The sequence below is a fragment of the Dama dama genome, chromosome 5, assembly GCF_033118175.1.
Source record: "Dama dama isolate Ldn47 chromosome 5, ASM3311817v1, whole genome shotgun sequence".
NCBI lineage: Eukaryota > Metazoa > Chordata > Mammalia > Artiodactyla > Cervidae > Dama > Dama dama.
In genome coordinates this window covers 12,019,983-12,032,411 of record NC_083685.1, presented here as the reverse complement: position 1 = coordinate 12,032,411, position 12,429 = coordinate 12,019,983, and positions in this window count along the sequence as shown.

Genomic DNA, 12,429 nt, shown 5'->3' with positions numbered 1-12,429 from the left:
AAGGCATGTTTCCTTCTGAAGTTGCTCCTCATCTCTGATATTTTATGCCCAACATTGGGACTCAAACAATTATTTGTTGTTCAAATGAATAATTCTGACAATTGATTCATTCATTCTAAGAATATTTATTGGACACCGACTCTAGGTCAAGCCCTGGGACCATTAGCCTCAAACAAGACAGCATGTACCCTGCCCTCAAGAAGCCCCAAAGGGGGACTTCCCTGGTGGTCCAGTGGTGAAGAATCTGCCTTGCAATGCAGGGGACATGGGTTCAATCCTGATCAGGGAAGTAAGTAGTTGCCTCATTGCAACTAAGTCTTCACACTCTGGAGCCAGTGTGCCACAATTACAGAGGCCATGCCCCGAAACCAAAGATCTCGCATAATGCAACTAAGACCCGATGCAGCCAAATAGAATAAGTAAGCCCCAAGGGACCACTGAAGAGCAGTGTGATCAGTGCTGTCAGATGTTGGCGGGAAGCGGGGAGGGCCAGGGCTGTGGGTGCCCAGAGCAGGCACCTCACCTGGCCCCTGGAGGCCGGGAAAGCTTCCTGGAGGAGGAGACTGAGTGAAACCAGGAGTCAGGAACACGGAAAACAAAGGTCTGAAACTAAAAAAAATGGGGTGTTCCAGGAACAGATGTGTGCAGTAGGACTGGTACAGAAAAGGCAAGGGTGGGAGAGGAAGTGGGTTTGGGGCTGGAGAGGTGGGCAGGGACCAGTGCCCACAGGATGCCCCTACCAATGCAGGGTGTGGACCTCACCCAGGGCACTGGGGAGCATGGAAGGCATTAGGCAGGGGAATGACATGATCAGATTCCTGTATTGTCTCTATCACCGTCTCATTGGGGGACTCTGAGCTGGTCACATCCATGGGGGCAGGCAGGCTCAGTTTTCCTATGTGTCAGACTGGATGTGAGGTCCAGGAAGCACGTGGCAGCCCAGATGGTCTGGGCCCTTCTTGGCCTGAGTGTGACCTCCCTGGATTTGATGATTAACTCCCAACCCTTTGGGGTAAAGGGGAACTGCTTGGTCATGATTCTTCATAAGGACTTTAGCAGTTTCATCCCCTCCTCACACTAAGCACATGCCATCCTTGTCAGGTGTCCTGTCCTGGACAAGGAACTGGGGACACGGAGGTGGTAAAACCTAATTTATGCCCTGAGGTGGCCCCCAGCCTAAGGGGGAGAGGAAGATACCAATTCAGTGACAACCCTTACATCCCCTAAGAGGACACGGAACAGAACGTCCCCAAAGGGCAGCTGAGGGTGGGGGTGATCAGGGAGGACTTCCTGGAGGAGGGGGGCTTTAGCATACATGCTCAGACAAGAAGCATGACAGCCGCATTTACTGCAGGTCTACTGCATGGCAGCCCTTCTGTGTTGACAAGAGAGTCCCATAGGCTTTTGTTTGTCTTGTTTGTTTGTTTGGCTCCACTGGCTCTTTATTGGGGTGTGTGGGCTTTCCAGCTGTGGTGCAAGGGCTTAGTTGCCCTGCAGCATGTGGGGTCTTAGTTCCCTCTCAAAGTTTATTTTAATAGTTGAATATTTATAGCCTCTGTGTGGGTGTGCATAAAGTAATATCCAGAATTTTATGGATATTATCGCTTAGAAAGAAGCTAAGGCAGGTATTAAACTTTTTAAATGGAGTTTGTTGTTTTAAAAAATATGAAGTAGTAGCAGTAAGTTTCTGGCATGAAGAGGCAATAACAATAACAAATAACCTTGAAGCCAGGCTCTAGTACAAATACCAGCTTTGCACTTACTGGCTGTGTGACTTTCGATAAATTGCTTAACTTCTCTGTGCCTTGTTTTCTCAAGTGTTGTTATTGTTCAATCGCTAAGCCATGTCCGACTCTGTGATTCCATGGACTGCAGCACGCCAGGCTTCCTTGTCCTTCACGGTCTCCTAGAGTTTGCTCCAACACATGTCCGTGGAGTCGGTGATGTCATCCCACCATCTCATGCTCTGTCGTCCCCTTCTCCCAACCTCAATCTTTCCCAACATCAGGGTCTTTTCCTACGAGTTGGCTCTTCGAATCAGGTGGTCAGAGTATGGGAGCTTCAGCTTCAATGACAGTCCTTCCGATGAGTATTCAGGGTTGAGTTCCTTTAGGATTGACTGGTTTGATCTCCTTGCTGTCCAAGGGACTCTCAAGAGTCTTCTCCAGCGCCACAATTTGAAATAATCAGTTCTTCAGCGCTCTTTATGGTCCAACTCTCACTTCCATACATGACTACTGGAAAAACCATAACTCTGACCTTTGTCGGCAAAGCAATGTCTCTGCTTTTCAATACAGTGTCTAGTTTTGTCATAGCTTTTCTTCCAAGGAGAGGGGGTCTTTTAATTTCATGGCTGCAGACACCATCCAAAGTAATGTTGGAACCCAAATAAAATTTGTCACTATTTCCATTTTTCCCCATCTATTTGCCATGAAGTCATGGGACCAGATGCCATGAACTTCATTTTTTGAATGTTGAGTTTTAAGCCAGCTTTTTCACTCTCCTCTTTCACTTTCATCAAGAGTCTCTTTAGTTCCTCTTCACTTTCTGCCATTAGAGTGGTATCATCTGCATGTCTGAGGTTGTTGATATTTCGAGGTGTGGGTCGGCAGCAGCCTGCTTTGGGGACAGGGACACTGGCTGTAGCAGTCCTGGAAGGTTTGTGTTGGCATAAGTGCTTTCGGAGGTCGCCTTTAGCCCTACCATGGAGCCTGTCGACTCCAGGACCCAGCCAAACAACAAGAGGGAGGGAGCACAGCCCCACCCATCAGCAGACAACTGGATTAAAGATTTACTGAGCAGGGCCCTGCTTACCAGAACAAGACCCAGGATTCTCAAATGTGGGGTGAGCATTAAATACAACTTCCTTTGTGGAGTTGATGTGAAGATCAAAAGAGTTAACGGATGTGAAATATTGGGAACAGTAGCAGGATTTCCCTGGTGGTCCAGTGGTTAAGAAGCCACACTTCCAATGCAGGGGGCTGCAGGTTCGATCCCGCAGGCCCACTGCTCGGCGTGGCCAAACAAAGAAAAACACAGTTAGAACAGTAGGAAGAATTTTGTGTTCGCTGCTGCTGCTGGTGCTGTTGTCACCATGATGAAAGGTGTGACACAAGAGTGTGGTAACAATTGCACCAGCAGCCCATGACATGGCAAGACATTACTGTATCACAGAATGATTACAACACCTAGGGGGAGGTGGGCATTGTAGTGAACGCCGCATCGTGGAGTCAGACGTGGCTCAGAGAGGCCGAGTCACTTTCCTGGGGTCACACAGCTGTGGCCAAGCCAGGGCTTAGACCCACCCAGAAGGACCAGGGTCCAGAGCTCCTGATCCAGAAGAGGATTGGGTGGGAAAGCCAGAATGGTCGTATCAGAGAGCAGAGGAGGCTGGAGAGGGGTCCCGGTCACTGACCCTTCCCCCCCCCCCACCCCGTCCCCCTCCTGCCCCAGAGCCACATTCATTAGCCGGTCCCTATCCCTGACATCTCAGGCCACTGAACGCTCATCCTGGCCAGCTTCCTGGATTATTCATTAAGCTTCATTTCACCATCCTCAACCCCAGCTGGCCTTCTTGTTCCCAGGGCAGGGGAACTACACAGTGAGGAGGGACGGAGTCTTGGACACGAGGGTCTGGCCCTCAGGACTTGCAGGGTCAACCTTGGGCTCCGTGTCGTACATTTTCCAAGTCTGAGGCTCAGTTCCATTAACAGGTGAAACAGCAGGGGCTCGGACAGTCAAGCAAGCAGCCCGGCTAGGGAGCCACCCCAGCGGGATGTGGCCCCGCGTCTTCTGACACCCGGTGGTGCTGGTCTAGTCGCTCAGTTGTGTCTGATTCTTTGCCACCCCCATGGACTGTAGCCCGCCAGGCTGCTCTGTCCATGGGATTTCCCAGGCAAGAATACTGGGGTGGTTGCCATTTCCTCCTCCAGGGGATCTTCCCAACCCAGGGATCAAACCCGCATCTGGTACATCTGAGCTAACGTCTCAGACACTCACATAGATGGTAAATCATCCCAGAGCAGAGAGGGTCTTAAACTAGGGGGTGATGTTTTTGCTGTTGCTGATTCACTCTGTCCTCCGTAGAGGAACACGGCTCTCTATCTGCCACTGTCCCCATCTTTCTCTGCTGCCTTCCCAACACCCAGCAGGCTCCTACTTGGTCCCTGGAGTTATTTGAGTTTGCCTGCCCTGGGAACCTTTGGGCAGAGGAACTCTTCCTCTCTCTTCTTGCCCCTGAAAAGGAAAGGAGTCAGTTATTAAAGGAGAAACTGAGGCACAGGATAAGGTTCTGTGACTTGCCCCCAATTGCCCAGCAAATAGCCCACAGGACCAATCATTGAGAGATACCACATCTAACATGGATGCTCTTGTCCCAAGAGGCATACACATTCACAGCCATGATATCTGACCTGGAAGTATCTGTAGGGGGCATCTAACCCATCCTTACTGTGGATGGCAAAGATGGGGCCCAGAGGAAAATGGGAAACCGTTCTGGCCCTATGTTCAGATTTTTCTAAATAAAGATAAATGGATAGACTCCTTTTAGGGTGCGATGTATTAAATATTGTACAATATATTAAGTAATCAGAAACTCTAGGGGGTGATTACAGGGAGGGAAAGACAGGGAAGCCTGGTGTGCTACAGTCCATGGGGTCATGAAGAGTCGGACACGACTTGGCGACTGAACAACAGAAGGAGGTGGTACAACTCTATACGCTTTTTTGTGTGTTTGGAAACAGTCTTTATTACAATATTAACTTTTTAAAATACTTATTTATTTGACTGCATCCGGTCTTGGTTGTGGCATGTGGGATCTAATTTCCTGACCAGTGATCAAACCCAGGCCCCCTGCAAATGGGAGCGTGGAGTCTTAAACACTGGACTACCAGGGAAGTCCCATGATGGAGATATGATATATTAAGAATATTATCTTATCACTGCTTCCCCCTTGCTTCACTCCCCTGGGGAGAAGAGAGACAGAGAGACAGACAGAGACAGAGAGACAGAAAGAGAGGCAGAGAGACAGTAAGAGACAAGGAGACAGATCAGAGAGAAACAGAAACAGAGAAAGAGCAAGAGAAAATGAAAAAAAGAGGGAAGGAAAGAAAGAAAGGGTCCTACTTGTAGCGTTTGCTAATTTTCATGGTATCAATACTGCCCCAGCAGAGAGTTTCCCTGGTGGCTCAGACGGTAAAGAATCTGCCTGCAATGCTGGAGACCTGGGTTCGATCCCTGGGTTGGGAAGATCCCCTGGAGGAGGGAATGGCAGCCCACTCCAGTATCCTTGCCTGGTGAATCCCCATGGACAGAGGAGCCTGGTGGGCTACAGCCCGTGGGGTCGCAAAGAGTCAGACACGATTGAGTAACTAACACTTTCTTGCAAAACAGAGAAGGGAGTGAAGACACCTTCACTCCTGTACCGTTCTCTGAAGTGGTTGCCTGTGACCCCCAGACGATGGGGCAAGGATCCACGTGGCTGCAAATGAGGAAGGGTGCCCCCTACAAGCTGGAGTCGGGCGGGGTCAGGGTACAGACCAAGGGAGGCCCAGACAGCCTCTCCACCCCATCTCAATCCTGGAATGTCATTGCCATCCCTGGGCAGGGGCAGGGTGGGGAGGGAAAACCCCTCGTTGTATCCAATGATTTATCTGCTTGAAATAAAAATTAAGCTGATTTAGAGGAAAATAAAGAAGTCATCTGTTGCACACTGGTCTTGTGTTCTGAGGCTGAAACTCTGCAAATATCTTGTTTTTTTGGTGAACTTTGGACAAAATCAGTCACAGGTCATTTAGTCTTAGTCAACTCCTTACACGTTAATGGGTGGGTAATGATAACCCCAAGGGGGGGTGGCCAGTGTGTCCAGTTTGAGCCACAGGGCCCACCAAGGGACTGTTTGTCCTGTTTGGGGATGACGCAAACCCGGACAGCATCACCACATGCAGTGCCATCAAATGGCTCAAGGAGGGTTCCAAAAGGTCTGGGTCAAATCGAATGATGGACTGAAGCCAGGTGAAAGAAAATAAAGAGGGCTGGCTGCCAAGTCCTACAGCCAGGGCCACAGAGGTTAAATGAATTAAACCCAAAACAAGTGAAGTGTGATTCGATTGTATTAATCTCATCAAGAAAATACTTAAACTTCTCTGGGGGTTGACTGAGTAGCAGCTAGACATAGAACAACAGATATTTTGTTTGTTTTGTTTGGGTTTTGGGTTTTTGTTTTTTTTTTTTTAACACTGAGCCAAGTGGCTTGAGGGATCTTAGTTCCCTGACCAGGAATCAAACCCTGGAAGTACGGAGTCTTAACCATTGGACCTCCAGGAATTCCCAAAACAACAGTTTTTTAGATAAAGTCCAGCTTCCCTGGTGGCTCAGAAGGTAAAGAATCTTCCAGCAATGCAGGAGACCTGGGTTTGATCCCTGGGTTGGGAAGATTCCCTGGAGGAGGACAAGGCAACCCATTCTTGCCTGGAGAATGTCCATGGACAGAGGAGCCCGGTGGGTTACAGTCCACGGGGTTGCAAAGTGTTGGACACGACTGAACAGCTAAACACACAGCACATGTCTTTCACCCACACAAGATCACGTGGTCATGTTAATAAAAGTAAAGAAGACAGAACAAGGGAGGACACAGTCGCATTCTATAATACTCTCAAGCAGAATTTTTCAGCTTCTGCACTATTGACGTTTGGGGCCTGATGATTCTTTGTCGGGGGTGGGGGGTATGCTGTCCTGTACACTATAGGATGTTGAGTGAGTGGAGGGGAGAGTGACAAATCCAGTGGGGGACAAGTTAGTACAGACCTGCCCTCAGGATGTTCATGGTCTTCTGGGAAGAGTCCCAGGGGCTGCCAGGCTGCAGAATCTCAAAGAGGCTTCAACCCAGACTTGATGGGGAATAAACACGAATGAGGAGCCAGGCTTACAGGGAGGGCTCAGGAAAACGGGACCAGAGAGGTGAGAAAGTCCTAGGTAATGATAACACTACCAAAGATAATCATAACAGCAGCTACTATTCTTTGAGCTCTTACCCCTGGGATTGGGCTGTTGCTATCTCTGTCTTACAATTCCTAGTAGGCATCATCATTTCCATTTCTTGGGGGCAGGAAACAGACTTAGGGGAAGTCACATGACCATCCCGAGGTCACACAGCTGGGTGGCAGTTTCAGCCCAGGTTTGATGGACTCAGGAGCCAGAGACCTTAACTAATCAGGAGATGCTCGGGCTTGGCTGCACCACCAGGGAGGGTAAACAGAAGTGAGAGCTGTCTGTTCTTCCCCTGGGACCGTGAAAACAGTTGTCAGCATCCCTAGCTCCCACGACCAAGGACACACGGATCTGGGTGTGATGTAACAGAGCCAGCAGGCAGAGGTAAGGGAGGCAACTTGCCTAAGTTTCACAGCCAGCCTCTCATCCCTCCTCCTGGGACCACCGGCTCTGCCTTCACCTTCCTACATTAGATATATCTGGGCCTCAGTTTACCCATCTGTCAAATGGAGGAACTATTGGCCGCTCAGTCGTGTCCAACTCTTTTCGACCTGATGGACTGTAGCCCTCCAGGCTCCTCTGTGCATGGGATTTTCCAGGCCAGAATACTGGAGTGGGTTGCCATTTTTTCTCCAGGAGATCTTCCCAGCCCAGGGATCGAGCCCAGGGTCTCCTGCACTGTAGGTGGGTTCTTTACAGTCTGAGTCACCCTCCAAAGGGCAAATGGGGGAAGAGGACTTTCAATTTCCTCCCCTGCTTCTCAAGACCTTTCAAGGAAGGACTAAATGGGAGAGGATAGCCCTGGTATCCGATTACCCAGAACTAGGGACAGAAATGCCCTCTTGAGTACCAAAACATGAAAATAGCCATCCTCTGTGAAGTGCCTGCCATGTGCTAGGCACTGCCTACAACTTTACCTCAGTTAGGCCATAAAATCCTCATAATGTTACTGAAAGCTCAGCCTCTCTGTACACTGATGTCTAATCAGATCCCAGAGACAGAGTTTTGGGTGAAGTAGAAAAAGATTGCTTTGCCAGGCAAAGGGAGACACTCCAGGTTCCTGGCTCGGAAAACTATGTGTCTCAACTCCAGAGAGTCCCTTGGACTGTAAGGAGATCAAACCAGTCCATCCTAAAGGAAATCAACCCTGAATATTCATTGGAAGTACTGATGCTGAAGCTGAAGCTCCAATACTTCGACCACCTGATGCAAAGAGCCGACTCATTAGAAAAGACCCTGATGCTGGGAAAGACTGAAGGCAGAGGAAAAGGGGGTGACAGATGAGATGGTTGGATGGTATCACAGACTCAATGGATGTGAGTTTGAGCAAGCTCCAGGAGATGGTGAAGGACTGGGAAGCCTGGCATGCTTCAGTCAATGGGGTAGCAAAGAGTCGGACACTACTGAGTGACTGAACAACAATTCCAAAGAACTTAATGAGGGTTTTTATAATCATGGGTCAAAGGTAGGGTCTCTAACAAGATTACGGTGTGAGCAGGACTTGCAGTGCCTTAAGTCTCAGTTGGTCTTCTAATCTTGATGAACTTTCCTGGTCTGTTTAACCTTGCTTCAGATGATTTCTCACCCTACTCCAGGACTCTTGCCTGGAAAATCCCATGGACGGAGGAGCCTGGTGGGCTGCAGTCCATGGGGTCACTAAGAGTCGGACACGTCTGAGCGACTTCACTTTCACTTTTCACTTTCATGCATTGGAGAAGGAAATGGCAACCCACTCCAGTGTTCTTGCCTGGAGAATCCCAGGGACGGGGGAGCCTGGTGGGCTGCCGTCTATGAGGTCACACAGTCGGACACGACTGAAGTGACTTCGCAGCAGGTGATGTCTTGGCTACTCCTCTTTTGGTTAGTAACTGTTCAAATTGTCCTTTGGAACTCAGGAAAGGTCATAATGGCTGGAGTCTTAAAACGGGGGACAGAAATGCCTCCATATCTGGGAACCCCACAGGGCCCTGCTAGGTTTCAGGGTGATGACAGTACTCTAAACTGATACTCTGTAAATGGGTGAATTGTAGGCCTCGTGAATCATATCTCAATAAAGTCACTTTTCTAAAAAAAATGCCCAGACAGGATGTCAACAATGACAGACATTTTGTCTCTTTCTTTTTGGTTCTTATATGACTGATTTCTTTAATTTGGTGTTTTTCAGATCATAGCCATTATCCATTCTTTAAAAAAAAAAAAAAAGTCTTTATTGATTTTGCTACTATATTGCCTCTGTTTTATGTTTTGGTCCCTTTGGCCACGAGTCATGGGGGATCTTAGGTCCCCAGCCAGGGATTGAACCTGCACCCCCTGCACTGGAAGTCAAAGTCTTAACCACTGGACCAGCAGGGAAGTCCTTGTGATTCATACTTGTTGAAGCAAATGGAACAGTACTAGAGGTCAAAAGAAAGATTTAGTCATCTTGTTTCCCACCCCCTAAACAGGGAGCTATCCCATTGGAATGGTGATTAATCCAGCATTTAAAACAGTTGCCTTTCTCGTGGCGTTAGTGGTCGGTCACTAAGTTGTGTCTGACTCTTTTGCAACCCCATGGACTGTATCCCTCCTGGCTCCTTTGTCTGTGGGATTTCCCAGGCGAGAATACTGGAATGGGTTGCCATTTCCTTCTCCAGGGGATCTTTCAGACCCAAGGATTGAATTCATGTCACTTGCATTAGCAGGTGGATTCTTTACCACTGAACCACCTGGAAAGCTTTCCTTGTACAAAGGTAGCCTCAAAAGCCTAAATCTGGGATATCTGATTGTGGCCAGATGCCCTCCCAACTTGCATCCCCAACCCACTCCCTCTCACCCCATCAGCTTTGTGTCCATAAAGGACTCAGAATTCCTAAATTTGCCTTTGACAACTAAAAAATGTCACTTGTCTCCTGGTTCTCGAAGAATGAAGTTGCTAGCCATTGCATTCGCTGACGTTTGACACACCCTGCCCAAAAGGAGGTCAGGGCTGCCATCAGGAATGAGGCCCTCTGAGCTCTGGGAAAACCAACAGAACAGGTCTTAGGACAGTTGGATATTTCCAGGAGAAGTTTTTAGGAACCCGATTTCTTATATCTTCTCACATCTAGAAAGGCACTAAAATCATTAATGGAGAATTCTGATCCTGGTGATCAGCAGCAACCTTCTACCGAGAGGTATACCCCTTTCACCAAACCGTATATATATATACTGACCTCCCCACCCTCTTTGGAGCAGTTCCTGTGAGCTTCCTGGGAGGGTATCTGCCCGGCTATTGTCCTCAGTCAGTTCCCAAATAAAACTGAAACTCGCAACTCTCACCTTGTACATTTTTATTTCAGTCGACACATTTCATCCTTGCCTCCTGGGCGATCTTGGGCAATTTTATTTTATCTCTGAGCCTGTTTCTTCACCTGTGACATGGGACTCAAAATGCCCACTCACCTGGTTGTCTCAGGGGTAAGTGAAGCCCCACATCACATAGGAAATACTTGACATGGAATCAGGCACAAGCAGATGCTCGGGTGAGATAAGCACCAGCTGTATACACTCAGGGGGCGGGGGCTACACGTGAGCCTCCCGATGCCCACTCCCTTCAGCTCCGCCAACCTGGATCCCCAGCACACACCCGGGAATGTTCCACTAGGGAGGGGGCTTGGAAGTACCTGTGGAAGGTCAGAGGGGGCCCGCAAGAGGGGACAGCCTGTCCCATGGAGACAAATGTGCAGGCTATTTGTATTCTCTCTGCCTTCTATGGGCTTCTCTGGTAGCTCAGCTGGTAAAGAATCCTCCTATAATGCAGGAGACCCCGGGCTGATTCCTGGGTCAAGAAGATCCCCTGGAGAAGGGATAGGTTACCCACTGCGGTATACTTGGGCTTCCCTCGTGGCTCAGCTGGGAAAGAATCCACCTGCAATGCATGAGATCTGGATTCGATCCCTGGGTTGGGAAGATCCCCTGGAGGAGGGCATGGCAACCCACTCCAGTACTTGCCTGGCAAATCTGCATGGACAGAGGAGCCTGGCGGGCTGCAGTCCACAGGGTCGCTGAAGGGGCCAGGAAGAAAGCCGGCGGGATGCATGTGGGTGTGGTGTTCATGCATGCGCACCACATACAGACCCCTGCACACAGCCAGAGACAGACTGAGGCTTGGCACGGGGCCAGGAGGCCAAATCTTCCACTTCTGTGATGAAGATGATGATAATGAGGGTAGTGATGGCTGCCAGCACTTACTGAACAGTCACCGGACCCCAGGCCTGTTACGTAAATATATTATGGTGTCATCTAATCTTATAAGGGTGATACTAATATTATCCCCATTTTACAGATGAGCAAACAGAGTCCCCAGGACACAATATGACTCACCTGGAGCCACACATCTAGTGAAGGGCAGAGCCAGGAACCCTGACCCCTCTAGGTCTTACCTATATTGCCCCTTTAGGACAAGAGAGTTATAAAGAATAACAGGGGATGGCAATTTTAAAAACTTGTGTTCAGCCTTTGTGATTAAGTAATATCAGTGGCTTATCATGTCCCTATTCCTGTTGAATTTCACTTTGAAATTTTATATCCCCAATACTTATGACACTTGGGATTTTTCTGAGTTCTCCTTTTAATGCTTAAAAATATGTTGACACAGGACTTGCCTGATGGTCCAGTGGTTAAGGCCCCGCGCTGCCAATTCAGGGGGTATGGGTTCCATACCTGGTCGAGAAACTGAGATCCCACGTGCCCTGCTGAGCAGCCAAAAGCTTTTAAATTACATGTACATTGACATGATGGTTCCATTCTTAACCCATGACCTGGGCATGAAATAGTTTAATGTCATTGGAATTTGAAGAATATTAATCATGCGTGTATGGGGAAATAAGTTCTGGTAAGCTGTTATGAAATTGAAACTAAAAGCAGGTGAAAAAAGCACTTTTGTGTTTCTCTATATGGTCAAGAACCAGTCCTCTTGCATCATAAGGGTGATTATTCATCATTTTTCTTTTGCTTTACAGCACAAACAAACGTGTGAGTTTCTAAACTCAATAAATAAATAAAAGTTAAAACCTGTGTTCAGATTGCAGATTTAGGGTTTCCCCTGCTGCGTCCAGGAGCTAGCTCATCCTTCTTACTGTATGCCTCAGTTTCCTTTTCTGTAAGATGGGGATAATAATAGCATACACTTCCTCCCTGGTTTGATTCTTGACCACTGAGCGCCAAGCAAGTGCTTGCAAAGATAAGTGCCTTATTTCACATCCTTATCTGGCAGCTTCCTAGAAGCTGTGGTGAAGTAGGTATTTGTCCTGAAATGAAGCTGAGGGTGGAGAAGGGGCGTGGCTAGCGGGACTGGGAGAAAGACCCTGCTAGAGGGGCGTTCCCTTCCGGGAAGCCCCTAGAGCCAAGAGGCGGGGCCTGGCGGGGGTGTGGCCGATCCTGGTGTCCCATTGGCTGCTCAGATGCCCCAGGGGAATAAAGCCC